The sequence below is a fragment of the Pogona vitticeps genome, chromosome 10 (genome assembly GCF_051106095.1).
Source record: "Pogona vitticeps strain Pit_001003342236 chromosome 10, PviZW2.1, whole genome shotgun sequence".
Taxonomy (NCBI): Eukaryota; Metazoa; Chordata; class Lepidosauria; order Squamata; family Agamidae; genus Pogona; species Pogona vitticeps.
Genome location: NC_135792.1, coordinates 14765970 through 14790897, shown reverse-complemented (window position 1 = coordinate 14790897; position 24928 = coordinate 14765970). Strand labels below are relative to the sequence as shown.

General features: G+C 42.8%; 1 long non-coding RNA gene across 1 annotated transcript; it reads right to left on the bottom strand.

Annotated features, from left to right (window-relative positions):
• Positions 1-9210: 9210 nt before the first annotated feature.
• LOC144584366 (uncharacterized) lies at positions 9211-11237 on the bottom strand. Its single transcript, XR_013538564.1, has 2 exons — positions 11148-11237; positions 9211-9345 (listed from the first exon to the last, which is right to left on the bottom strand). It is a non-coding gene; the product is annotated as an uncharacterized LOC144584366 (long non-coding RNA).
• Between the last annotated feature and the right edge of the window lie 13691 nt (positions 11238-24928).

Sequence of the window (24928 nt, the reverse complement as noted above, 5' to 3'; positions counted from 1 at the left end):
GGGGAGCCATTTTAAACAGTGGGCGGCCATTTTGAAACCCAATGATCAGCTGTTTTCTGATCGTCATAAAGCAAAAAATCAGTTCCAGAGGCAGGGAACTGATCATCGTAAAGCGCATTTTCCCTATCTAAACACATCATTAAGCGATTTCCTCGTCTAACGAGGTAATCATCAAGCAGGGCACCACTGTATTCTCAATTGGAATATTGTTCTTACTTAAGTAACTTTTTACTTCTTCAAAAATAGACAGAGCTTTAGTGTCCATTTTAATCCTCCTGGCAAAAATGTATCTTCCATCAGTTCATTACAGTTTTAGAAACTCACATAAGTAAGCCATGAGAAGAGTGTCATTACCTTGTAAAGTACTAGTTTCATCTAATTGTAAAGAGAATTTATTGGAGTGGATTGAGTTGACCAATCCTTTTTCAATGTCATGTGCCACCTCATCAATTCTTCTGGCAACAGTAGAGTAATTCAAAGGAATTTCCTGAATTTTTTCCTTGGCACTCAAATTCATGACATTATATTATTATGGTTACTGAAGACAGGATAAGTGACTCACCAATGTTGTGAGCATTTCTAGTTTTAGTGATCAGTTCATTAAATTTGTATGAGGCAACTGTGATGATCAGAAGGAGAGTGGGATTTGTAGTCAGAGAAAATGGAGACTGTTAGGTTCAAAGTGGTACAGAGAGAACTGTGATAACAAGGCAAGGATGAAGAGGCTCAGTGAAACTCAAACATGCATATTGTCTTAATTGGCAGCGAGACAAGACACCTGGACTTCATGAGAATACTGGGCGGAGAGTCGTGTTAAACCTCTTTGCAATTAATTGGCTTACAGCTATTGAGTGTAAAAAGCAGGAGGTCTTAGAGATGTAAGAAAAGATGAATAATGGAATGTGTTAAGAGAATCAAGTATTGGATGGATTGTGTTATGGGATAGAATGCTTACAGAATGTAGCAAGGAAAATCGGTTTGTCTTTTTAAAACCAGAAGGAGGAGGGGGAACAGCCCATCCTGGAAACTACAATGATTACTTAGCTTAGTTTTTACTGTTTCTTATTTTAATAAGAAATAGCAGCTTTATTTAACTATTGTAATCTTTTGGATATGTTTTTATGCTCATGCTTTTACAAATAACTGCTTTTCTATTAATCTTTATTTTCTTAATAAATAATTATAAACTCAACTGAGGACTAGTCCCCTGAAGAGTAAGATTACACTTAAATCCAGTGGATTGGAATAGATCACTAACTGGCTACTAAGAGAGGTCCTACCTTGCAGAGCTGTTGTGTATTCTGAGGAAACACAAAGCCCATGCTTACGTAAGTGCTTTAAGAGTAAGCAAAAGTTTTGTTTTTACGGTTAGGCTTGTCTATGAGGCTTATGCTACACACTTCTGAGGCATAGAGGACCTACCTCAGAGAGAAGATGGGAGATTTGTGCCCACAGTGACTCCCTGTCTGAACCTCCTACTCTCTTTAGGGAGAGCTTGAGCACCAGAGCAACAATTTCTGTGATGTTTGAGTAAGAATTTGTTTCAGCGTTGTCCTTCAATTTTCTTCTCTGGATGCAAAGTGTCTAAATTGTTTTTTTTCCCCAATTTGCTTGGCATGCTTTCATTTAAAATGTAGTCATGCAGATCCAATACATAGGCAAAGATGGGTTTTGTGTAGATGCAATGAAACCATATGTTAAGTATTCCACAAAATACTGTAAACATTTTTTTTGCTAAAAGAACTCATGGGTAGAATAATTTCTGAAATTAATAAAAGAATAGGAAAATGATTAAAAAAGAAAAAATGAACAAATACTGTCTACTTGTGTATAAGTCAAGCAATTTAGATCTTAAAATGTATCCTAAAAACCTGGGTTGACTTATCCACAAGTGTATATGGTATATCTGGTATAGAGGCAGAGAGAGGCACATGAGAGAAAGAGCGTCCTACCTCCTCCTGCCGCTTGTCCCATCACGCTCCACTTTCTGACTCACTCGGCTCACTCTCCTCACTCCACAAATACACAAACCATTACATATGCACCCACCTTCACGGATTGCTGCCTAGTCGTGGCGAAGGGGCTTGAGTAATTCAGAGAAGCTATGGGCTATGCCATGCAGGGACACCCAAGATGGACAGGTCATAGTGGAGAGTTCTAACTAAATGTGATCCACCTGGAGGAGGAATTGGCAATGCCACTCCAGTATCTTTGCCAAGAAAACCCCATGGACAGAAATAAAAGGCTAAAAGATATGACATTGGAAGATGGACCCCTCAGGTGGGAAGGCGTCCAACATGCTACTGAGGAAGAGCGGAGGACAAGTCCAAGTAGCTCCAGAGCTAATGAAGTGGTTGGGCCAAAGCTGAAAGGACACTCAGCCGTGGACGTGCCTGGAAGTGAAAGGAAAGTCCGATGCAGCAAAGAAAAATATTGCATAGGAACCTGGAATGTAAGATCTATGAACCTTGGTAAGCTGGATGTCGTCAAACAGGAGATGGCGAGAATAAACATTGACATTCTGGGCGTCAGTGAACTAAAATGGACGGGAATTCAATTCAGATGATTATCGTATCTACTGTTGTGGGCAAGAATCCCCTAAAAGGAATGGAGTGGCTCTCATAGTCAACAAAAGAGTGGTAAAAGCTGTACTGGGATATAATCTCAAAAATGATAGAATGATTTCAATACGAATCCAGGGCAGACCTTTTAACATCACAGTAATCCAAGTTTATGCACCAACCACACATGCTAAAGAGGCTGAAATTGACCAATTCTATGAAGGCTTACAACACCTTCTAGAACTGACACCAAAGAAAGATGTTCTTGTCATTATAGGGGATTGGAATGCTAAAGTAGGGAGTCAAGAGATAAAAGGAACAACTGGTAAGTTTTGCCTTGGAGTTCAAAACCAAGCAGGGCAAAGACTAATAGAGTTTTGTCAAGAGAACAAGCTGGTCAGCACAAACACTCTTTTCCAACAACACAAGAGGCAGAGGAGAAAGAACGGCAGTGCCAAAGAATGCTCCAACTACCTTACAATTGCACTCATTTCACACGTTAGATGGAGAAGCTCTATACAGTCAGCAAAAACAAGAGCTGGAGCAAATTGTGGCTCTGATCATCAGCTTCTTATAGCAAAACTCAAGCTTAAACTGAAGAAAGGAGGAAAAACCACTGGGCTAGTCAGGTATAATCTCAGCCAAATCCCTTATGAATACACAGTGGAAGTGAAGAACAGATTTAGGGAACTAGATTTGGTGGACAGAGTGCCTGAAGAACTATGGAATGAGTCTTGTAACATAAGAAAGCAACCAAAACCATCCCAAAGAAAAGGAAATGCAAGAAAACAAAGCGGCTGTCCAACGAGGCCTTACAAATAGCAGAGAAGAGAAGGGAAAGGAAATGCAAGGGAGATAGGGAAAGTTACAGAAAATTGAATGCAGACTTCCAAAGAATAGCAAGGAGAGACAAAAGGGCCTTCTTAAATGAACAGTGCAAAGAAACAGAGGAAAATAATAGAAAGGGGGAAACCAGAGATCTGTTCAAGGAAATTAGAGATATTAAAGGAACATTTTGTTTAAAGATTGAAACGATAAAGGACAATAATGGTAGGGACCTTACAGAAGCAGAAGACATCAGGAAGAAGTGGCAAGAATACATAAAGGAATTATACCAGAAAGATCTGGATGTCCCAGACAACTCAGATAGTGTGGTTACGGACCTTGAGCCAGACATCCTGGAGAGTGAAGTCAAGTGCGCCTTAGAAAGCTTGTCTAACAACACGGCCAGTGGAGGTGATGGCATTCCAGTGGAACTATTTAAAATCTTAACAGATGATGCTGTTAAGGTGCTACACTCAATATGCCATCAAGTTTGGAAAACTCAGCAGCGGCCAGAGGATTGGAAAAGATCAGTCTACATCCCAATCCCAAAGAACAGCAGTGCCAATGAATGCCCCAACTACCATACAATTGCACTCATTTCACATGCTAGCAAGTCCATTTATTTATTTATTTATTTATTTATTTATTTATTTATTTATTTATTTATTTATTTATTTATTTATTTATTTATTTATTTATTTATTTATTTATTTATTTATTTATTTAGCTTATTCCGTTGTGAATTTCGTTGTATGGGTATACAGTGGTGCCTCGCATAGCGAGGTTAATCCGTTCCGGATTAACCTTCGCTATGCTGAAGCATCGTTGAATGGGGCAGGGAATTCCATTGGAACGCATTAAACATGGTTTAATGCGTTCCAAATGGGCCGAATACTCACCGTTCAGCGATGCTTCTTAATGGCCGGCAGCCATTTTCGCGCCCTCCCCTCGCTTAACGAGGGCGCGTAAACGCTGCGCGCGGCCATTTTGGGCCATTTCCGGGCTTCCAGCGGCCATTTTGGCCGCTGAACAGCTGATTGCCGGGGCTTCGTTTTGCGAAGATCGGTAAGCGAAACGCTTACCGATCTTCACAAAGCGAATTCTGCCCTATCTAAAAAACGTTGAGCAATCGCATTAGCGATCCCAAAAAAGGGATCGCTATGTGATTTCGTCTTTGTACGGTGCGCTCGTTAAGCGAGGCACCACTGTACTGTGTATATACTTACAATGACAATAAATTATTATTATTATATGCTGCCCACACTACCTGAAGGTCTCTGGGTGGCTTACAACATTTAAAATACAATAAAAAGACAAAATAATTAAAATGCAATTAAAATATATATACTCTAAAAATTCCATCAGACCCACAGCTGATATTATTTCAATTAAAAGCCTTCTTGAACAGGAAGGTTTTGACCTGGCGGCAAAATGTCATCAGCGTCGGCACCAGATGAATCTCAGTCGGGAGGGCATTCCATAGTCTGGGGGCAGCTGCCGAAAAGGCCCTTTCTCTACAAGACCTCCCTCTTATCTCCTTAAGAGACGGTTCTTTCAAAAGGGCCCACTGGCTAGATCTTAACTGCTGGGTAGGTTCATATGGAAGGAGGCGGTCCTTCAGGTATCCAGGGCCCAAGCCGTTTAGGGCTTTATATGTCAAAACAAGCATTTTGAATTGGGCCCGGGTAGCAACTGGTAGCCAATGTAATTTTTTCCCCCATTTTTTTTATTTTTTAACCAAAGGGGTGACAGAAAGGAAAAGGGGAATTGGAATTGATGGGGGAGAAGAGAAGCAATAACATACTAACATCCATTCTATACCTATTGCCATATCAAAATTTCAAATTATTTCATTTACTCTTTTCTGCCTTCTAGGCTTAAGTTCTCATTTCAATATATGGTATTCATACGCTGCCTGTTAATTCAGTCCACTTGTTGAATAAATCCCATCTTTCTGTTGCCTTTTGTATAGGACAGTCCTTCATCACTTCTGATAAAATGTCCATTTCCGCTATTTCCACCAATGTAACTTAAACAGAATCAGCTTGATATGTTCCCTAGCGGCCCCACCACTCACCAGCCGCGCAGCTTGATTCTGGACCAGTTGCAGTTGCTGGACCGTCTTCAAAGGCGGCCGCATGTAGAGTGCATTGCAGCAATCTATGTGAGATGTTACCGGTGCATGTGTAACTGTCATGAGACTCCGCTCGTCCAGGTAGGGCCGTAGATGGTATAATTTTCGCAGCTGAAGGAAGGCGCCTCTGGCCACTGAGTCCACTTGGGCTTCCAGTATTAGACTGGGGTCCAGGAGCACCCCCAACCTGCGGACCCTGTCCCTTAGGGGGAGTGTAACCCCATTCAGGGCAGGGAAATGGCCCTCCAACCTGTCCGGCGAAGCACCCACTAACAGCACTTCCGTCTTGACTGGATTTTCAATGTATTAACCCTCATCCAGTCCATTATCAGGTCCAGACAAGAGTTCAGCACAGAAACTGCCTCATCTGGATTGGTGGAAAATGAGATGTAGAGTTGAGTATTGACTTCCCAGCCCAAACCTCCTGATGACCTCTCCCAGCGGTTTCATGTAGATGTTAAAGAGCATGGGGGACAGTATTGAGCCCTGAGGACCCCCGTAATATAAACAACATGGGACAGAGCAACTGTCCCCCAGCACCACCCTCTGGACACGGTCAGCCAGGAAGGAGCGGAACCACCATAAAGCGGTGTCCCAACTCTCAACCCAGCCAGCCTATCCAGAAGAACACCATGGTCGATGGTGTCGAAAGCCGCTGAGAGGTCCAGGAGTATCAATAGGGTCACACTCCCCCTGTCTCTCTCTCTGCAAAGGTCATCGTACAGGGTGACCAAGGCAGTCTCCGTACCAAAACCTGGCCTGAAACCTGATTGAAATGGATCCAGAAAATCCGTTTCATCCAGCAGTGCCTGGAGTTGGCCAGCCACAACCCGCTCCAACACTTCGCCCAAATAAGGGAGGTTTGCTACTGATTGGTAGTTAATCACCATCCTTGGGTCCAGGTTAGGCTTTTAAAGGAGTGGACAAATTACCGCCTCTTTCAAGGTGGTAGGGACCACTCCCTCTCACAAGGAGGCATTCATGGCCTCCTGGACCCAGGTGTGAACCCCCCTGGCAGATCTTCCAATTAGCCAGGATGGGCAAGGTTCGAGCAGAGTGGTGGTAGAATGGACAGATCCAAGTACCCTGTCCACATCCTCAGGTCTCAACAATTGAAACTCATCCATTAATACCTGACCTAATAATGGCACACTGGAACATCTGATTCTGCAGTAACGGTGGAGTCCAACCCACTGCGAATCTGAGCGATTTCCCCCTCAAAATGGATGGCAAACTCATCACAGCAAGCTGATAAGCAGTCCAGGACCTCCACAGGATTTTCCGGTTGAAGAAGATCCCGGACCACCCAAAACAGCTCTGCTGGACGACATTCTGAGGAAGCTATACAGCTGGAGAAATATTGCCGTTTTGCCAGCCGTATTGCCACGAAATAGCCCAGATAATGGGCTCTAAGTCGTGTTTGATTGAACTCCCAGCGGGATTTTCTCCACCTGTGCTCCAGCCGTCTCCCCTCTCGCTTCATCGCCCGCAGTTAAGAAGTATACCAGGGAGCTGTCTGGGCTCTGAGTGCAGGGAGAGGGCGCTTAGGCGCAATCGTGTCAACTGCCCGGCTCATCTCCCTATTCCATAGGGTGACCTGAGCTTCAACAGGAGCGCCGACCATATCAGATGGATAATCAAACCATCTGGATCCATTAGTCTCTGAGGGTGCATCATCTTAATGGATCCCCCACCCTTGCAGAGGGGAGAAGAAGCTAATAGACTAAACTTGATCAGGAAGTGGTCTGACCATGACAATCAGCTCCTCCACATCCAGACCACCATCTTCCAGTCCTGTTGAGAAAACCAGGTCCAAGGTATGGCCCTTCTCATGCGTCGGGCTGATGACACATTGAGACAGCCCCATGGTTGTCATGGCGGCCATGAGGTCCTGAGCCGTCCCAGTCAAGGCAGCCTCAGCATGGATGTTGAGGTCCCCCCAGCACCAACAGCTTGGGAGTCCTCAACACCAGGTCCAAGACTACCTCCGTCAGCTCAGGCAGAGAGACTGTTGGCATGCAGCAGAGTGGGCGGTACACCAGCAGAATCCCTAATCTGTCTTGCAAGCCCAACACACAATACAGGCCCTTAAGACCTCCTCTCAAAGGGATAGGAAGTTTGGTCAAGGAGATAGAAGTCCTATAGACTATAGCAACTCCCCCTCCCTGACCCTCCAAGCAACATTGGTGCGGGACCAAGTACCCAGGTGGACACAGCTGGGAGAGGGGAACACCACCCTCCTCTCCCACCCAGATCTCAGTAATGCATGCCAGGTCAGCACCCTCATCCAGAATTACATCATGGATGAGGACAGTGTTATTTTGTACTGACCTGGCATTCATCAACAGCACCGTGTGGCTCAAGGGTTTGCTGATATGGTCACCTGATACCATCTGGTTGGGGTTAGGACTAGAAGAGGGGATAGATGTAAGATATCTAACTTCTCTTCTCCTACGCGGGCATGTTCTACCCCCACCGCCATTCCCTCCCCTACCCAGCACCATCTCAATGGCTGCCCCCTCCAACACCCTCCCCCCTTCCTGTTCCCTCAAATCCATTGTGGGTTTCTTTTAATTGGTGGCAATTAATAATCACAATTTAAAAATAAAAATAAGTTTAAAAAAAACCCTTCTAGACCCTTCTCTCCCCCCCAGGCCAGGTGACTGATGTTGAGAGGGGGTGAGACAGCCAGGAGCAGCAGGGCCCAGTCCTGCAACCACAGAGGGAGACCCAGTAGGGGCCCAACCACAGTCCCACTGCCTCTCACACAGTGAGCTGTGGCCGGCAGGTGGTCTTCAGCTCCTTCTGAGTGCAGGCACGATGGTCTGGTGGGGTCCCAAGAGCAGCTCCGGCCTAAAAACCCGCTCTTCCCCTAGGCCAGGTGGTTGATGTTAGCATAGAATAGCTATGGAAAATACTTTTGTGGCAATCTCCTCTGAAGCCCCTATTCCCCCAGGCCTTCACGAGGTTAACTTATTAACTTTGGGAGTAAAGTAACTCCCTAGCACCCATGAGACTGTGTTGACCTGTTGGACTGGGGTCTGTGGCTCATTGCAGGAGCTGGACCTAGTTGGGGACTTGTCTGCTACCTGCCCAAGGGGGACGGGTCTGACTCCTCAAGAACTTTTTCCTTCCCCAGCACAAGGGAACTTGGGTCTGATAAGAATTGTGTTGCTCCTAGCCCTTAAGGGCCTGATCCTGCTAAGGAACTTTTTAGTTATCACCCATAAGATCCTGGGTCAGCAATGTACCTGCTGTATATCTGGACTTGAGTCTGTCAAAGCATATTTCTATTTAGGGACAAGGCAGACCCAATTCTGTTAATTTGGTTCAAGTGGGTTTTCTCCCTTTAATAAAGCCCCTTCTTCTGCAAAGACTCAGCTTATCATCATGAAAGGGGTAGCTTGGGCGGCTCACAGCTAGTTACCAAGTGAATTCTTGGTTATCTCTGACTGTTGCACACAACTGCTATGCTGACTGTGAGGGAAAAAAAGAGGTGGAGACATGGCAAAACCCATGTTAAAAAAAGCTCTTCCTTCTTTTCAAGAACTGAGGAGGAAAGACTGTGATGTTTTCCCATCTATGTTGGAAATGAGTTAAATAAGTATTCTGAAATGCACAAAACTCACTGTTCAGAGATATTTCTGCCTGATACTTTGACAGGTCCAGAAAATGTAATAAATGCATTCCTACATGAGACAGGAGGGATTTAATCTTCTGCCTTCACTTTTCTTCCTATCTTGTTTCAAGGAATTCTGTATCTAGGGTTTCCACTTCTATCCTGAGTATCTGGTTTCCATTTCTTTCAGGATCTGAAGAATTTGGCTGCAAAACACAAACAGATAAAGATCATTGTCATGAATTTGATCATGAAAAGTGTAAAAGTAGAATAGAGATGGATTTTGTTTCATAACTGCAATGAAACAACTAGAAGCTGACTAATGTCCAGGTGTTAATTAGGAAGAAAAAATTGTACAAGGTCAGTTCTTTTTCCAGCAGAAGAAAAAAAAAGTAAAGAAGAACAAGCTGACCCTTATCTTATCTCAACTCCAACGGACAAGGACATAACTTCTTAATTTAAGAAAGATGGGCGAAGAGAGAAGGGGAGGACGGAGAAGAGATGGAAGAGAGAGAGACAACACACCGAGAGATATGCAGCTGACAGGACTTTATTTTGAGATTGCGTAAGAATGCTTATTTAAGATATAGTTAGACATTTCATTATTTTCACTTTATAGAGGAAATGACTGGTGGCTAAGGCTGGGGGTTATTTTGGAAATAATTTGGAAATACTGAATGACGTTAAAATGAGCTTGTTGAGATGATATCTTTTGTAATAAAATATAAAAAGACAAATTGTCTGTAAGCTGTCTCCTTGTTTAGACTAAGCTACTGTAGTAAATTGGATATTTTGGAACTAGGATTGCTTTGATCTGGCCACATTACGCTACCAAATTAGGGTCCTAGATTAATGAAAGGAAGATTAGATCTTCCAGAGCTCCTAGACATTGTTTATTTAAAATCGGGACAGACTTGGGTGAAAGAGTGAGAAGTCGCCTAGAGCAAAATTACAGGACCCGATTTTGCTGGCAATAGGGACGGATCATTCTGAATCCCTCTCTGTTTCGTGTAAAGGCAGTTCTAAGGAACGCTTTTACTACAATCATTACATTGGGTATGTAGTTGCCTCTGCAAATCCCTTCTTGCTGAGTTTGGAGGCAAGAATCAAAGACATGAGTCAAGGACATTAGGCAAGACTGCTTTTGTTCCAGATTAAGGCTATGCAATTGGGATGCATCTTTCTCGGAGAGTAAGACATACTGACCAAAAGGATTATGCTGTTCACAGCTACTTATGCCATTCTGTTCTAATTTCATAAATTTATTTTGGAAATGTGTAATATCAAAACAAGAATGCTAGCCTTCTGCCAAGTAGATGCACAGAAGATATTTGCCATTACAGAATATAAATTCTCTATATTTTTCAAATCAGTATGTCTGATGAGCAAACAAACATGTAACCATTCCCTTTGATAACCACTATCAGCAGTGTAAAATGAAATGGGGACACAGGAAAAGAAGGGATAACTGCCCTAGCTAACACTGGAGTTTGAAAAAGAGCCCACAACCAGAACATACTCACTTAATAAAAGCCATGGACAAACAAACAGAACAAAAATTACAGCAAGGACAGAGCATGCTTGGAATTTACAGCAGCACTTTCTCTTGGCAACATTATGTCATGGGCCTCACATTTAATAAAGTACAGATCAAAGTTCTGTCCATTAGCATGTCACAACACAAGAGATAGATTATGCCTCCCTGCTGTGGTCTGCCCATACATCTGCCAATGCTGTGGAGCTTAGAGCAGAAGGCAGCAAAAATGGAAGCTAAATTTTAGCATGCTAAGAGATTTCAGAGGCACCAATATTACTATTCCATAAAGTTCAGCAATTGTCTTCAGTGATTCAAGTCCATGTGGTGAGTTTATAGGGATGAGATTTTTGGATCAATTGGACTACAACCAGAATTCTCCTTTCTGGGAGTTTTATCTGACCATTGTTGTTATGTGCTATCAAGTCAGAACCAACTAAGTATCTGACAGAGAGACAGCTAAATGTGGCTCACCTGGGAGAAAGCCCCCAACTGGAAGTCTTTGGGGCTCAGCGAGGCATAGCTCTGCCCAATCTACTGCTCTAGTGCTAGCTGGAAGCTTTCTTTTTGAACAGGAAGCTTGACCTAACCCTCAAAGCCTTCCAGATGAGGGCTTTCTTCCAGGTGAGCCACATTTACGTGTCTGTCAGACAAGACTTCCGGAATGGAGAATTATGGAATTTGTAGTCCAAGAAATCAGAAATTCCCATTCCTAAAAGTTGACTAAGTTACTACTACATTACTGTTTGTGGTCTTTGTGTAGTAGAAAGATATGTGTTTTGATTTTTAACTGTTAAAGCTGTTATAAAAGAAATGGCAGTTTTCACACAGATCTGGGTTTTACATGAATGCCTCTTTAACCTGCTTATGACTGTATGCTTGATGATACAGTGGACCCTCTACTTACAGAATTAATCCACATTGGAATGGTGGCTGCAGGTCGAAAAGTCTGTAGGTCGAGTCTCCATTGACCTACAATGCATTAAAAACAGATTAATCCCGTTCAATTTTTGTTCCATTTTGGTTTTTTCTGGTCTGTAGGTCGATTCTCCGGCTGCAAGTCGAACCTAAATTTTGTGGCCAGAGAAGTCTGTAACTCGAAAAGTCTGTAAGTCGAGCTGTCTGTATGTTGAGGGTCCACTGTAAATTGTTCACACAACCATATTTGTTAATTATATGTCTTCAGTGTTGAATGATGAACTGCATGTCTGTAAAAGCATTCACAGATCAAAGGCCACAGATACAGGTTTCTGACCACTTTCAAAGACAGCACGCTCCAGTGGAAATTCAGGCACTTGGGTACTAGTCATTAGTGACTAAATAGTACAGAATCAGTTATCTTCTATAGTGGTGAGGTGGCAAATCCTGAAGTCACTCAACTCCAGAGACTCCATTGACAGTTCAAATCCATATCAACTTCTAGCAGTTTTCAACTTCAGCAAGAATTTGTAAGTTTAAGTTAAGGGGTCTTAATCACCTTAATAAGGTTGTCATCCCTATGAAGTCTTGTTAATTTGAGAGAATTTGCCTTTTCCCCAGCATGGAAAAACATTTAGAAATAGAAATAGTTTGTAGCCTTCTCTTTGCTTTTGTAGATACTTCTGAGCCATCTAGCATCAAGGCGATGCAGCCAGAGTCACTGAGTGCCTAATGACATGGGTTAAATTTGCTGATAAACAATGCTGGGATTTTAAAACTAAGCACCCTGAGCTCAGAAATCCCAGAATGCATGTCAGAAGTGTACAGAACCAACGTGATTGGACCCTTGATGGTGGTAATGATATTGCAAGCGATAAGAACTATGCATTGAGATAACTGTTGATGAATTGCTTATTTATACTGAGTATCTGAAAGACTTCTGTTGTTACTCATTCTGCTTCACTTCAATAAATAAGTTATGTTTCTGTTCACAAGGCAAGTGTTCTGACATACATCATTTATACTGTGGATTAAAGTAATCCACTGGTGGCAGTGGAAGAAAATGCGATGTGAGCCTTTGTACGGAAAAAAACAAGCAGAGGCCACGAGGGTAAACATCACAACAACCTCTTGCAATGTCCAGGGCCATAGCCCCCTTAGGTACTTTGTCAACCATCCTTACTTTAATATGAATATAATGGAAAAAGAGAGATATCTGCCCAGCTGTGTAGAAAATATCCAGGTGTATTTTCTACAGTTGGGCAGATCTCTCTCTTTTTCAATTATATTTAAGGAGACTAAAAAGTCTTGTTATCCTCTAAGAGTCAAAGCATTTTGGCTGACATATTTTGAATATCAAGAGCGAAATCCTCCTCACAACTTTCTGGTTTGACTTCTTTCCATTCTAACCAACTTTCAACAAATGGAGATGGTAGATTTGAATATGCTAGGATTCTCCACCACTACTGTTGGGAGCTGTGCCTTGAACCCAAAAGCCTGTTACAGAGTTTTAAATTTTGGTTAAATTCCTCTAGCTGTGTGGCAGAAATGCAGAGATTCACAGAGAATAGCTTCAGGATCCCCAGATTCCAGCCCTTTTTCATTAACTGGCACTTATAGTCTAAATAACTCAGTCTACTTGTAGGAGACAGAATAAAATATATAATTACTTACAATTGAACAGATCAAATAGTAAACTGACAAACATGATTGCTTTCAGCAATAGACTTCAAAAGAGAGAGGGAAAGAGAGCACTTAGTAGAGAGATGGGGCTCTCTTTGAATTTTGAGACAGGAGGAAAATATTGGTTAGTGCTGGATAGATTGAAAGTCAACCCAGTCCAGAAAGATCCCTCCCAACCAAACCTACTAAAGGCAGCATGTGAGATTGCTAAAACTCCAACAAACCCTACAATGCTTTCTGAAGGACAGAGAGGCCATTTGTGTAATATGTAATTTCCTTTATTATTCAAACTGAGACAACACCCAGGAGCAACACGGAGGGGAAATGACTCAGAATCTGTCATGGTGGGAGGCAGGTTGTGTAGATAATAGAACTTTAAGTAGGTAAATTGCATAGAGTTCAGGACTGGGGATGAGGTAGTTTTTCAAGAAACACTATAGGAGCTGAGGAAAGTTGTGTATGATTCAAGACTAAAGCCAAGGGTGCGGTTATACTATGAAAATAAATTTAAAGACAGATCAGGATTCTTGAAGTTGGTTTAAAGTCACATGGTAGTCATGTGTTTTTGGGTTGGTGCATGCATCCTTTTGGAAAAATTTTTAACCCATTTTAAACTATGTTGTACAGTGGTGCCATGACTTACAAAATTAATCCATATTGGACCGGTGGCTGTCACTCGAAAATTTCATAAGTTGAAGCACCATTTGCCATAGGAATGCATTGAAAACCATTTAATCTGTTCCAGCCAAAGAAAAAAAATCCTGGGCTTCCAAAGCTGCACCCGCTGCCCTCTGTCTCCTGTCCCCACTGCCCTCTGCCTCGCATCCCCACGGGGATGAAAGCCAGCAGCAGGCGCAGAGGTCAGGGCGGCTTTCGGTCTCCTGGGCTTCCAAAGCTGTACCCACTGCCCTCTGTCTCCCGTCCCCGGTGCCCTCTGCCTCCTGTCCCTGCGGGGACAGGAGGCAGAAGGCAGTGGGGGCGGGAGGCAGTGGGGATGGGAGGCAGAGGGCAGAGGGGACGGCTTTGAACTTCTTGCCCTTTCCCCTGCCTTTCGTAGGTCGAAGCTCCAGCCGCAAGTCAAACCAAAATTTTACAGCCGAAGCTTTTTGTACCTCAAAATGTTCGTAAGTAGGGACGCTCGTAAGTCGAGGCCCCACTGTATATTGATGGAGGGGGCTCACAGGCTTTAGCATTGTTGCATTTGAGGCTTTGTTCTGTGCCTGCCCACCCTCATGCTGGCTGCCTCTCACAGCCATTACCAGTGCTGCTGTGGTGCTATTTTTAACACTTTTAAATATTTCATTTCTTTCAGTCTGGCCTAGTGCTAGTTCAGTATGATAGACATAAAAAATTAAAACAGATTGAACTGTAAGCTTTCTCTGCAGCTCAACAAATATGCATGGACACAGAGGAAGTGACAAAACCAGTGCCCAGAGGAAAGCACACCAGTGAGTGGCAAAGAGAAACTGAACAGAGTAATTAACAAGTTCAGCAGCTACTAGGATTGTGAAAAAGGAAGCACTTTCTCTCACCCAACCTTTCTCTCTACAGGGTCTCATTTCAGATAAGACTGAAAGGTTTTCCTGTGGCCTGAAAGATGTGGCCCTGCTATCCAGTACTTGACAAACACCAGAGACACAAGTTACAACTGCACATATGCCAAAATGATTCAAAATAATGTGAGATCACAATTTAAAATCTCACACAATTGAAAATCTACCTTCCTTTCCAACTAAAAGCATCCACAATTCCTTGTGTGTCGTGTAGCTGATGGCTGACATTAACTCCTCCAAATGGGCTTCGAACCAGTCAGCCATCTTTTTGGTCTTCTTACCAAAGGTGGACAAGGCAGTGTTATACACAGTGTTCTTGAAATGTTCCCATCATTCAGGTGCATTTACATTAGCTGGACCCTGAAGGGTTTCCTCAAGTGCTTGGGCAAATTCCTTCACTTTTCTTTGATCGCGAGTCTTGCTGATGTCAATACGTGGTCTTCCTTCCTTTTTCATGTGATACAATCTTTGTTCACAGTTTTACTCTGCTACACACCAGGGAGTGATCAGTATTGCAATCAGCACTCTGGTAACTGTGTGTGATCATAATACTAGGAAGGCTAGAATGTCTAAAAGGTAAAGGTTCTCCTTGACATTTTAGTCAGTCGTGTTCGACTCTAGGGGGCGGTGCTCATCCCCGTTTCCAAGCCATAGAGCCAGTGTTTGTCCATAGACAGTTTCCGTTGTCATGTGGCCAGCGTGACTTAGATTCAGAACGCTGTTTACCTTCCCCTCGAGATGGTACCTATTTATCTACTCGCATTTACATGCTTTCGAACTGCTAGGCTGGCGAGGAGCTGGGACAAAGTAACGGGAGCTCACTCCGTCGCGTGGATTCAATCTTACAACTGCTGGTCTTCTGACCCTGCAGCACACAAAGACTTCTGCGGTTTAGGCCGCAGTGCCACCACATCCCCAGAACGTTTAGTGAGGATCAAATCGAGCTGATGCTTTGATCTTGGATGTCTCCAGGAAACTTTGTGTTGAAGCTTCGTATTAAAGAATGTGTTGCTGTCACAAAGACCATAATAACAGCAAAACTCCAGCAAGCATTGGTCATTTTCATTCATCTTTCCAATGCCAAAACGGCTTAGACAAGTAGGCCAAGAATTGTGATCAGCACCAACTCTAGCATTAAAGTCTCCAAGAATGAACAGTGCCTCTCTTTCGGGGACTTTTTTGATAGTAGCTGCCAGATCATCATAGAATTTGTCTTTCACTTCTGTAGTGGATGACAGTGTTGGTGCATATGCACTAATGAGGGTTACTGGTCCTGCTGATGAGTGGAGCTGCAGAGACAGGATTCTTTCAGTCCCCACAGTAGGTGGAACAATGCATCTCAGAAGAGTATTTCTGACTGCAAATCCAACACCATATTCCCTGGTCTCATTCGATGGTTTTCCCTGCCAGAAGAACGAGAAGTTTTTTTGTTTGACAGATCCCAAGTCTGGCAGTCTTGTCTCTTGCAGGGCAACAATGTCCATCTGCAGTCTACTCAGTTCCATGTCAATAACAGCTGTCTTGCGCACATCGTCTATTTCTTGCAGGTCGTCAGGAAAGCTATAGTCAGAAAAGCCAGGGGTCATTGTCCGTACATTCCAGGTGCCCAGCTTTAGGGCAGAAGTTTTCTTACGATTGTTGCATGGTGCACGGTTATCGATCTGCTTGTCGGGTTTCACCCTAAACCCCACGCACCCCGTGAAGTTAACAGACTGTGGCGAGGTAGCACCTTACTGGCTGGGGGCTGCCCAGCTTAAGGCAGGCAGTATTTACCTAGTGAGGTGCAATGACCTCTCCCACCGTCAGAAGTAGCCCCTGGCATCGTGCTCTATGCCAATTGAGCAAAGACTTATAACCAGTAACTGCTACTTTCCGTGTTGTTTCGATGCTGTATGCGAAGCTGGAGTGTCCTCTCCAGAGCACGAAGCCTGGGTAAAATAATATGGAGGCTAGGCTGTTACCCAAGCAGCAACCCCCCCTCTCCACGTCGCTGAAATAGTCCAGTGGAAAGGCAGGAGCCAATACAACTGGTTCCGGCGACGTCGCCATAGTTGCCAGAACAACACGAACTGCCTCCGGGACTCCGGCTCCGGATTTTGCCTTGAGGTTATCTCCTGAGGCCTTTTCCATAAGTGGATATAGCGACAAGGCAGTAGAGGTTTAAAATCGGAGTTTTCCTTCTCCTAGATGGGCTGCCTTCCAGGGCTGATAAGCCCCATCTACCCGGCCTGCTCTCTAATAGTGTGGAAGTATCATCTGACCTTTAAAAGTATACTTCCCCCAGGTGTATGCAATGTTAATTGGCTTTCCTATTAAAATATGGAACGCTTCATGAATTAGAGGAGAGCTCTAGCAGCATACAAAGCCTGTCCTAGCAAGCACAACTTGCAAGCTCTTCGAGCTGCTTGTAGCCAGGTCCAACAGGCTGGCAGGAGATACTCCAATGATTATTGGCTTCAGCTCTGCTCTCAGATACAGATAGCAGTGGACACATCAAAGGAATGTATGACGGTATCAAGCAGGCCTTAGGTCCAATACAGAAGAAATCTGCTCCCTTGAAGTCTGCTACTGGTGTGATCATCAAGGACTGAGCACAGCAGATGGAACGCTGGGTGCAGCATGTCGCGAACACGGGTTCGAAAACACACGTGTAAGCTTGGACAGAGAGCAATCAGGAGTTTGCACATGCTAAAATGAGCTGAAAGAGTCCAATTCAGCCAGCCATGCTACAACACTCCTTCTCACAGGTCTGCCCACATAAGAACACCCTGGTACTCTCAGATATTATTGTGAAAAGGTCAAGTGGGCTTTGTAGTCCTTAGACTTAACTTGTACCACTGACAGGACTCTAAGTAAGCTAGGCCGAGGCAGCACTCTCAGATGACCCTATGGCAAGTGTACTGTTCAGGAAACCAATTGAGTTTTATAATCTTTATTTTATTAAAGAAAAAGCATGTTACTAAGCCAAATTAAACCAAAACAAATAAACTAGCATTGTGCTGTTTAGTTACAAAGATGTAGTGAGGCAAAGAAAACATGAAAAATATAAAAGTATTCAAAAAGCCAAAAACCATTAAAAAGAATAAAAACAGTTCCAGTACAAGAAATCATTAGTAAACAAAATAATCCAAGTAGGTTATAACAAGGCTATCGTCCTCAGTGATACTATAGAATAAAAATCCCTAAACAAAAGTAAAAATCCATTATATGTCCCATAGTCCTTAGAAAAGAAAAATCCAGTGAATATACCATAGTCCTTACAAAATTACAAGAGTATAGTCCATATGGAGTATTCCAAGAAAAGAAGTCCATAAAGAATATTCCATAGAACAGTCCATAGAAAATAGTCCATGCATAGTCCTTAGGAAATTCCCATAAGTCCAAAAGCAATCCAGCAAAGCATAGAAACCAGTCCACGTAGGTAGTCCCAAATGGCTGAAGAGTAGGTCACGAATCACTGAAAGGTCGGTCTTGGAAAGACAAAGTCTATAGAGAAAAAGTTCCTTTTTCAAGAGTAACTGGCAAGGGCTTAATGCACCTTCCCACGATGTCATCCAATCAGAGTTCGTTACTAGGCAAACAGTCCTGTTACATCACATGACTTCCTTCCCATACGCACCAGATGTTATTTGGGTTTTCTGTGGTTTATCAAAGAGTCACAACAATTCCCATCTATCTAATCACACAGAGTCCTTTCTCAGGCCTTCAGAATAACATTCTGTCGGCTCGTCTGGAAAACACTTGTCAGCATAGCAAAGATACTTTATACAAAGAAACAAAATGGAACCTCTCTGGCTCACTTTATAATTACAAAACTCATATGCCTTAAAAGATTTTAACTCAAAAACCCATCTCATCACACAGCACAACTCTGAGCTATATTCCAGAGAGAATGTAGTAACCGAAGAAGCATTAAACAACATTGAGTGCCTGTCTGTCTTGGAAGAGCTGGACAGCGAACCAACCTTAGCAGAAATAAAAGTGGTCTTGGATTCCTTTGCCTCCGTCAAGGCACCTGGAAGGGACAACATCCCTGTTGAAGTGCTGAAATGCTGTAAGGAGATCATCACCACCGAACTGTATGAAGTCTTTTGTCTCTGCTGAAGGGAAGGTGGAGTACCACAGGACATGAAGGATGCAAACATCGTCACATTGTACAAGAACAAAGGAGACAGGGGCGACTGAAATAACTATCATGGCATCTCTCTTCTTAGCGTTGTAGGGAAGCTGCTTGCCCGTGTTATGCTGAAGAGGCTCCAGGTTCCTGCAGACAGAGTCTATCCAGAATCACAGTGTGGATTTCGAGCTAATAGATCCAGCACTGACATGGTGTTCTCCCTCCGACAGTTGCAGGAGAAATGCAGGGAACAACAACAGCCACTCTTAGTGGCCTTCATAGACTTTACAAAAGTATTTGACTTGGTTAGCAGGGATGGCCTTTTAAAAATACTTCCCAAGATTGGATGTCCACCTCATCTCCTTAGCATCATCAGATCCTTCCATGAGGCAATGAAAGGCACTGTAGTTTTTGACAGCTCAACATCAGATCCCTTTGACATCTGAAGTGGAGTGAAACAGGGCTGTGTCCTTGCACCAACCCTTTTTGGGATCTTTTTTGCTGTCATGCTGAAGCATGCCTTTGGAACTGCAACCGAGGGTGTCTATCTCTGGACTAGATCAGACGGAAAGCTCTTTAATCTCTCTAGATTGAGAGCAAAGACCAAAGTCCAACTGAAATGCATGTGGGACTTCCTCTTTGCAGATGATGCAGCCATTGTTGCCACTCTGCTGAAGACCTCCAACAACTCATGAATCGTTTCAGCAAGGCCTGCCAAGACTTTGGACTAACAATCAGCCTGAAAAAAACACATCATGGGCCAGGGTGTGGACTCACCTCCCTCTATTACCATCTCCACACAAGAATTTGAGGTTGTTCATGACTTTGTGTACCTTGGCTCAACCATCTCTGACACCCTCTCTCTGGATGTCGAGCTGGATAAACGCATTGGCAAAGCAGCTACCATGTTTTCTAGACTCACAAAGAGAGTATGGCTCAATAAGAAGCTGACGACACCTACCAAGATCCAGGTCTATAGAGCCCGTGTCCTGAGCACACTCCTGTACTGCAGTGAGTCCTGGACCCTTTGTGCACGGCAGAAGAGGTAGCTGAACACCTTCCATATGCATTGCCTCCAACCGATTTTTGGTATCACCTTGCAGGTCAAAGTTCCAAATAGAGTAGTCCTAGAACGAGCTGGAATTTTTAGCATGTATACATTACTGAAACAGCGACGTCTACGTTGGCTTGGACATGTTGTGAGAATGGCTGATGGTCGGATTCCGAAGGATCTCCTGTATGGAGAATTAGTGAAGGGAAATCGCCCCAGAGGGAGACCACAGCTGCGATACAAGGATATCTGCAAACGGGATCTGAAGGCCTTGGGAATGGACCTCAACGGATGAAAGGCCCTGACATCTGGGCGTTCAGCCTGGAGGCAGGTGTTGCATCACGGCCTCTCCCAATTTGAGGAGACCCTTGTCCAGCAGGCCGAGGCAAAGAGGAAGTCACAAAAGAAGCAAAGCCAGGGAGCTGGACAGGGGACAAATTGGATTTGTCTTCAGTGTGGAAGAGATTGTCACTCTCGAATTGGCCTCCTCAGCCACAATAGATGCTGTTCTAAGTCCTCCATACAGAGCATGTTACCATAGTCTTTCGAGACTGAAGGATGCCTAACCATGTAGTTGAAATTTTTAAAATTGTTTTGAGACATGCTGTGAAGAATGATAGTTTATGGAGTTAACATCTGTGACGGACAGGTCAGTAACCACTCCTGTCCATCACAATAGAACCTTGATATATCAACCAATGGTTGAACAGAAGAGGCGGAACTAAGGATATATAAGAGAAATAGAAGACAGTTAAAGATCAGTTAGGGATGAGTTAGGAATGAGTTAGGGATATGAGATAGAGTCAGGGACTTCAGTTAGGGATATCAATTAGAGAGAAGCAGTTTAGACAAGTAGGACCAGCCTCTTGTTAAAGAAGCATAGAGAGATAGAGAACAAGATAAGAAATGAATAAATACCTTGATTAACATGATTATACATAAGCAAATATAAATGTTATCAAAGCACAGTTGATTGAATGAATCAAATAAGACTATCCATGATTTACTTTATATGATTTACTTATAAACACTTAAATAAACATTGTTTTATTGAATATCACTGATTTAAGAGTCATATTTATAGTGAGGAATAACTCCTCTGGTGGCAGCGGAAAGGGTTGAAAAATAAATGTTATACCCAAAATTGAACCTGGGTTGTGTGGAAGAACAAACAGGGGAACTGGGGATGTGTGACATAAAGTGGTGAGCAGCGGTTGGGATTCGAATGAAATTCAGTGAGCCAACATAAAGTGAAATTTGTTAGGCTGGATATGAATGAAAAAGAAATTCAAAGAGACAAAAATAAAGAGAAGTTTTCTGAGTCTGGGATTCAAAGAGAAGGAATACCAGAAAGCCTAAAGTAAAAGAAATTCTCTGAGTCTAAGAGACCTGGTTGTCAATAGCCCAGTGAAGGAGTAGGGAACTCATGTAAGCCGCCCCAAGTAGACGTTGTCTAGAGGGGCGGGGTAATAGGTCTAATAATAAATAAAATAAAAAACAGTAAACCCTAAAGCTCTGTGTAAATAGCTTAGTAGGGGCTCCTGATTGTGGAAAGACAAAGGCAGAAAAAGACTCAGAGGAGATTTCTGTAGTTAAAAGTTGATCTCAAGCTGAGAGTATAAGGACCAAGAGGGCTAGCTTTAGATCCCAAAGCTCTGAGAAAGGGAGCGCTGAGGGGACCAAAAGTGGAAGCCAGGGTCTAAAAGAACAGTTGAGGTAAATATAACTGAGGCTTACAAAAGAAAAATAAAAGTAAGCTGAAATAGCTGGGTGGCTGGAGGCCAAAAGAGATACAAAGTAACAGACACAAGGAACAGCGAGGATTGAAGTCCAAAGATACAACGTAGTGATCTTGAGGTGCTAAAAGAAAGCTGCATAGTTGAAATTTCTCTAACACAGAAAAAAGGGTCTTTTTAAATTGAGGTTTGTATATTGAAATTGGTGAGAAAGCAGCCTACCAATTTAATAAAAATATAAACGATTAAGTATGCCTTCCAAGAAAGGGAAGAAGGCAGTTATGGAACTTGCTGAGAGTCAGACTTTACCTCAGGAAGGGGAAATTTCAGACCAAGAGGGACAGGAATATGAGAGCCCAAGGGAACAGGAGGATGCCTCAGGGAGAGATAAATCCCTAGATTTTATAAAATGGAAATTTGAAAAAGAACAGGAATTTCCATTTAAAAGATTGCAGCTGGAAATGAGAGAAAAGGCAGAGGCCAGAGAAATGGCCATGGAACAAGAAAGAGCAAAAGAAAGGGCTGAGGCAGAAAAGAGACAACTGGAGGCAAGAGAAAGGGCTGAAGCCAGACAGCTGGAAATCAGGGAAAAAGAGATGCAACATCAACTAGAGATGAAAAAACTGGAAATGGCATCTCTAAACAGTAATAACAGTAATAGTACAAATGAAGGGATCTCAAAAGTAGACCTTAAGAAATTCCCTCAATTTAAAAAGGGGGATTGCCCTGAATCTTTTCTAATTTCATTTGAGAGGGCCTGCTGGGACTATAGTGTGACAGAACAGGAACAGATGCTGATATTAAGATCTTTAATTAGCAGTGAAATGTCCAAAATTTATGCTAGTATGTCAGAAGACCAAGCTAGAGATTATGAGATCTTTAAGAAATTAGTTTTCTCAAGATTTGGAATAACCAGTGAAAACCTCAGATGCAAATTTAGACAATTAAGTAAGAAGCCTGAAGAGTCATATTCACAATTTGGGGCAAATGTGGTAAATATTTACAAAAATGGATGGAGCACTCTAACGTGCGAACGTTGCAGGATATGCAGGACCTCATAGGATTAGAACAATTTTATTCAGCTTTGCCTGCTGAATTAAGATACAGTGGTGCCCTGCATAGCAAGGTTAATCCGTTCCGGATTAACCGTCCCTATGGCAAAACATCGCTGTACGGAACGGAAAAAGCCATAGAAAAGCATTAAACTTCAGCGAAGTTCCTCCATAGCGCCGCCATTTTCGTGCCCTCGGTAAGCGAGGGCAGGGCGCAAAAACAGTTGCGGTGGCCATTTTGGGTGTTCCGGTGGCCATTTTGGAACCGCCAATCAGCTGTTCCCCCGACATCGCAATGCGAAGATTGGTAAGCGAAACGCTTACCGATCTCCACAAAGCGATTTTCGCCCTATCTAACCATCGGTATGCAATTGCATTGCCGATCGCAAAATCCACATCGGTATGTGGATTCGTTGTTAAACGGTGCGCTCGTTATGCGAGGCACCACTGTATTTAGTTAGAAACAAACAACCTAAAACAGTACAACAGGCTAGTGAATCTGCAGATTTAATATCAGAGATTAGGAATTCAAAATATTCTGAAGTGAAATTGGACAGGAACTTTGAAGAAAGAAAAACAGAACCTAAAGATTTCCACAAAACCAACAAACATACAGATGGAAGCCATTTTAGAGAGAAACCCTCAGAGCAGTACCAACAGAAGGGTAAAGGCTTTGAAGGGAAGGGAGACAGAACCCCTTAAAATGAACAAAGAAATTTAAAAACTTGTTTTGCTTGTGGGAAACCAGGTCATTATATTTCAAATTGTGATTTTATTAAAAATAAAGAAATGGGACAACAGAAAACAGGGGAATTAGTACCTAAAAAGATGTACTATATCCAAAAGCAGGATGAGGACTCTAAAGTAAGCCAAATGGTGGTGATTTAACTGACAAAACTTTAACGCAGGAGCAACTGCCTCCTCTAGCAGAGATAGTCCACTGCTATTACATTAAAACTAACAGGGAATTGATCAAGTCAGCTGAAGAAAATATTTATATTAACAACAACATCAAGTACCTAGCATTGAGAGACTCTTGTTTTCAGATAACTATATGCCATACAGATATTATTCCACAGGAAGATATCATTACAAATGAGAAAATTAGTTAAAGGGACAGAATTAATTAAGTTACCCATGGCTAAGGTGCATATAAAGTATAAAGAGTGGACTGGTAAATTTAAAGTAGCTATTTCAAATCAGATTCATACGCCTTGTTTAATTGGTTTAGATTTGATAAATTATATCCAGACTGTTATGATCACCACCCACTCACAGACAGAAAAGATAGAAAATCTTTATGGTAATAGTGAGGTTCCTGAGGAAGTTATGAGTGTCAGTCAATCACCTAAACCTGCAGAAGGTGTAGATGTAATAAAGTCTCAGAAAAAGAGTTTTGAACCAGAACAAGAAAATGATTATATGCTACAACAATCTTTTAAAGCAGTCAAAGAAGAACCAGAATCCCCTATAAGAGTCTTTATAGATAAAAATATCCATAAACAAATGGATATCCCTTTCAAGTACAGAGAGAAAAGAGTAGAAAAGGGATATGAGGGAGATCCTAATTTAAAATTGAGACCTGAAATAGCAGGAATAGTTAAGAAAAACTTAGTTGAAAAATCTTATAAAAAGCCCAATGGTGAAGAAAAGAGGAAAACCGATAATTGCAATAAGTATATGGAAAAATTAAGTAAGAACCTTAATCAACTGTCCCATGAACACTTGGAGAGGTCTACAGTTGATAGAGATGATTGCAGTAAAATGAAACATGTTAAGGGTGGTTTCATATATACAGTGGTGCCTCGCTTAGCGAGTGCTTCGCTATGCGATGAATTCGCATAGCGAGGGGGTCCGGGCCATCGCTGGAGCATTCGCTCAGCGATGGCCCCTATGGCGATTTTTCGCTTTGCGATGATCGCTAAGCGATTCTCTTAGCGATCTTCGCAAAACGAAGCGGGGGAGAACAGCTGATCGGCGGTTCCAAAATGGCCGCCGGAAGGTCCGCGCCGCATTTTCGCGCCCTGCCCTCGCTTACCGAGGGCGCGAAAATGGCGGCGCTATGGAAGAAACATCACTTAACGGTGAGTTTTCAAGCCATAGGAACGCATTGAACAAAGTTCAATGCGTTTCTATGGCTTTTTT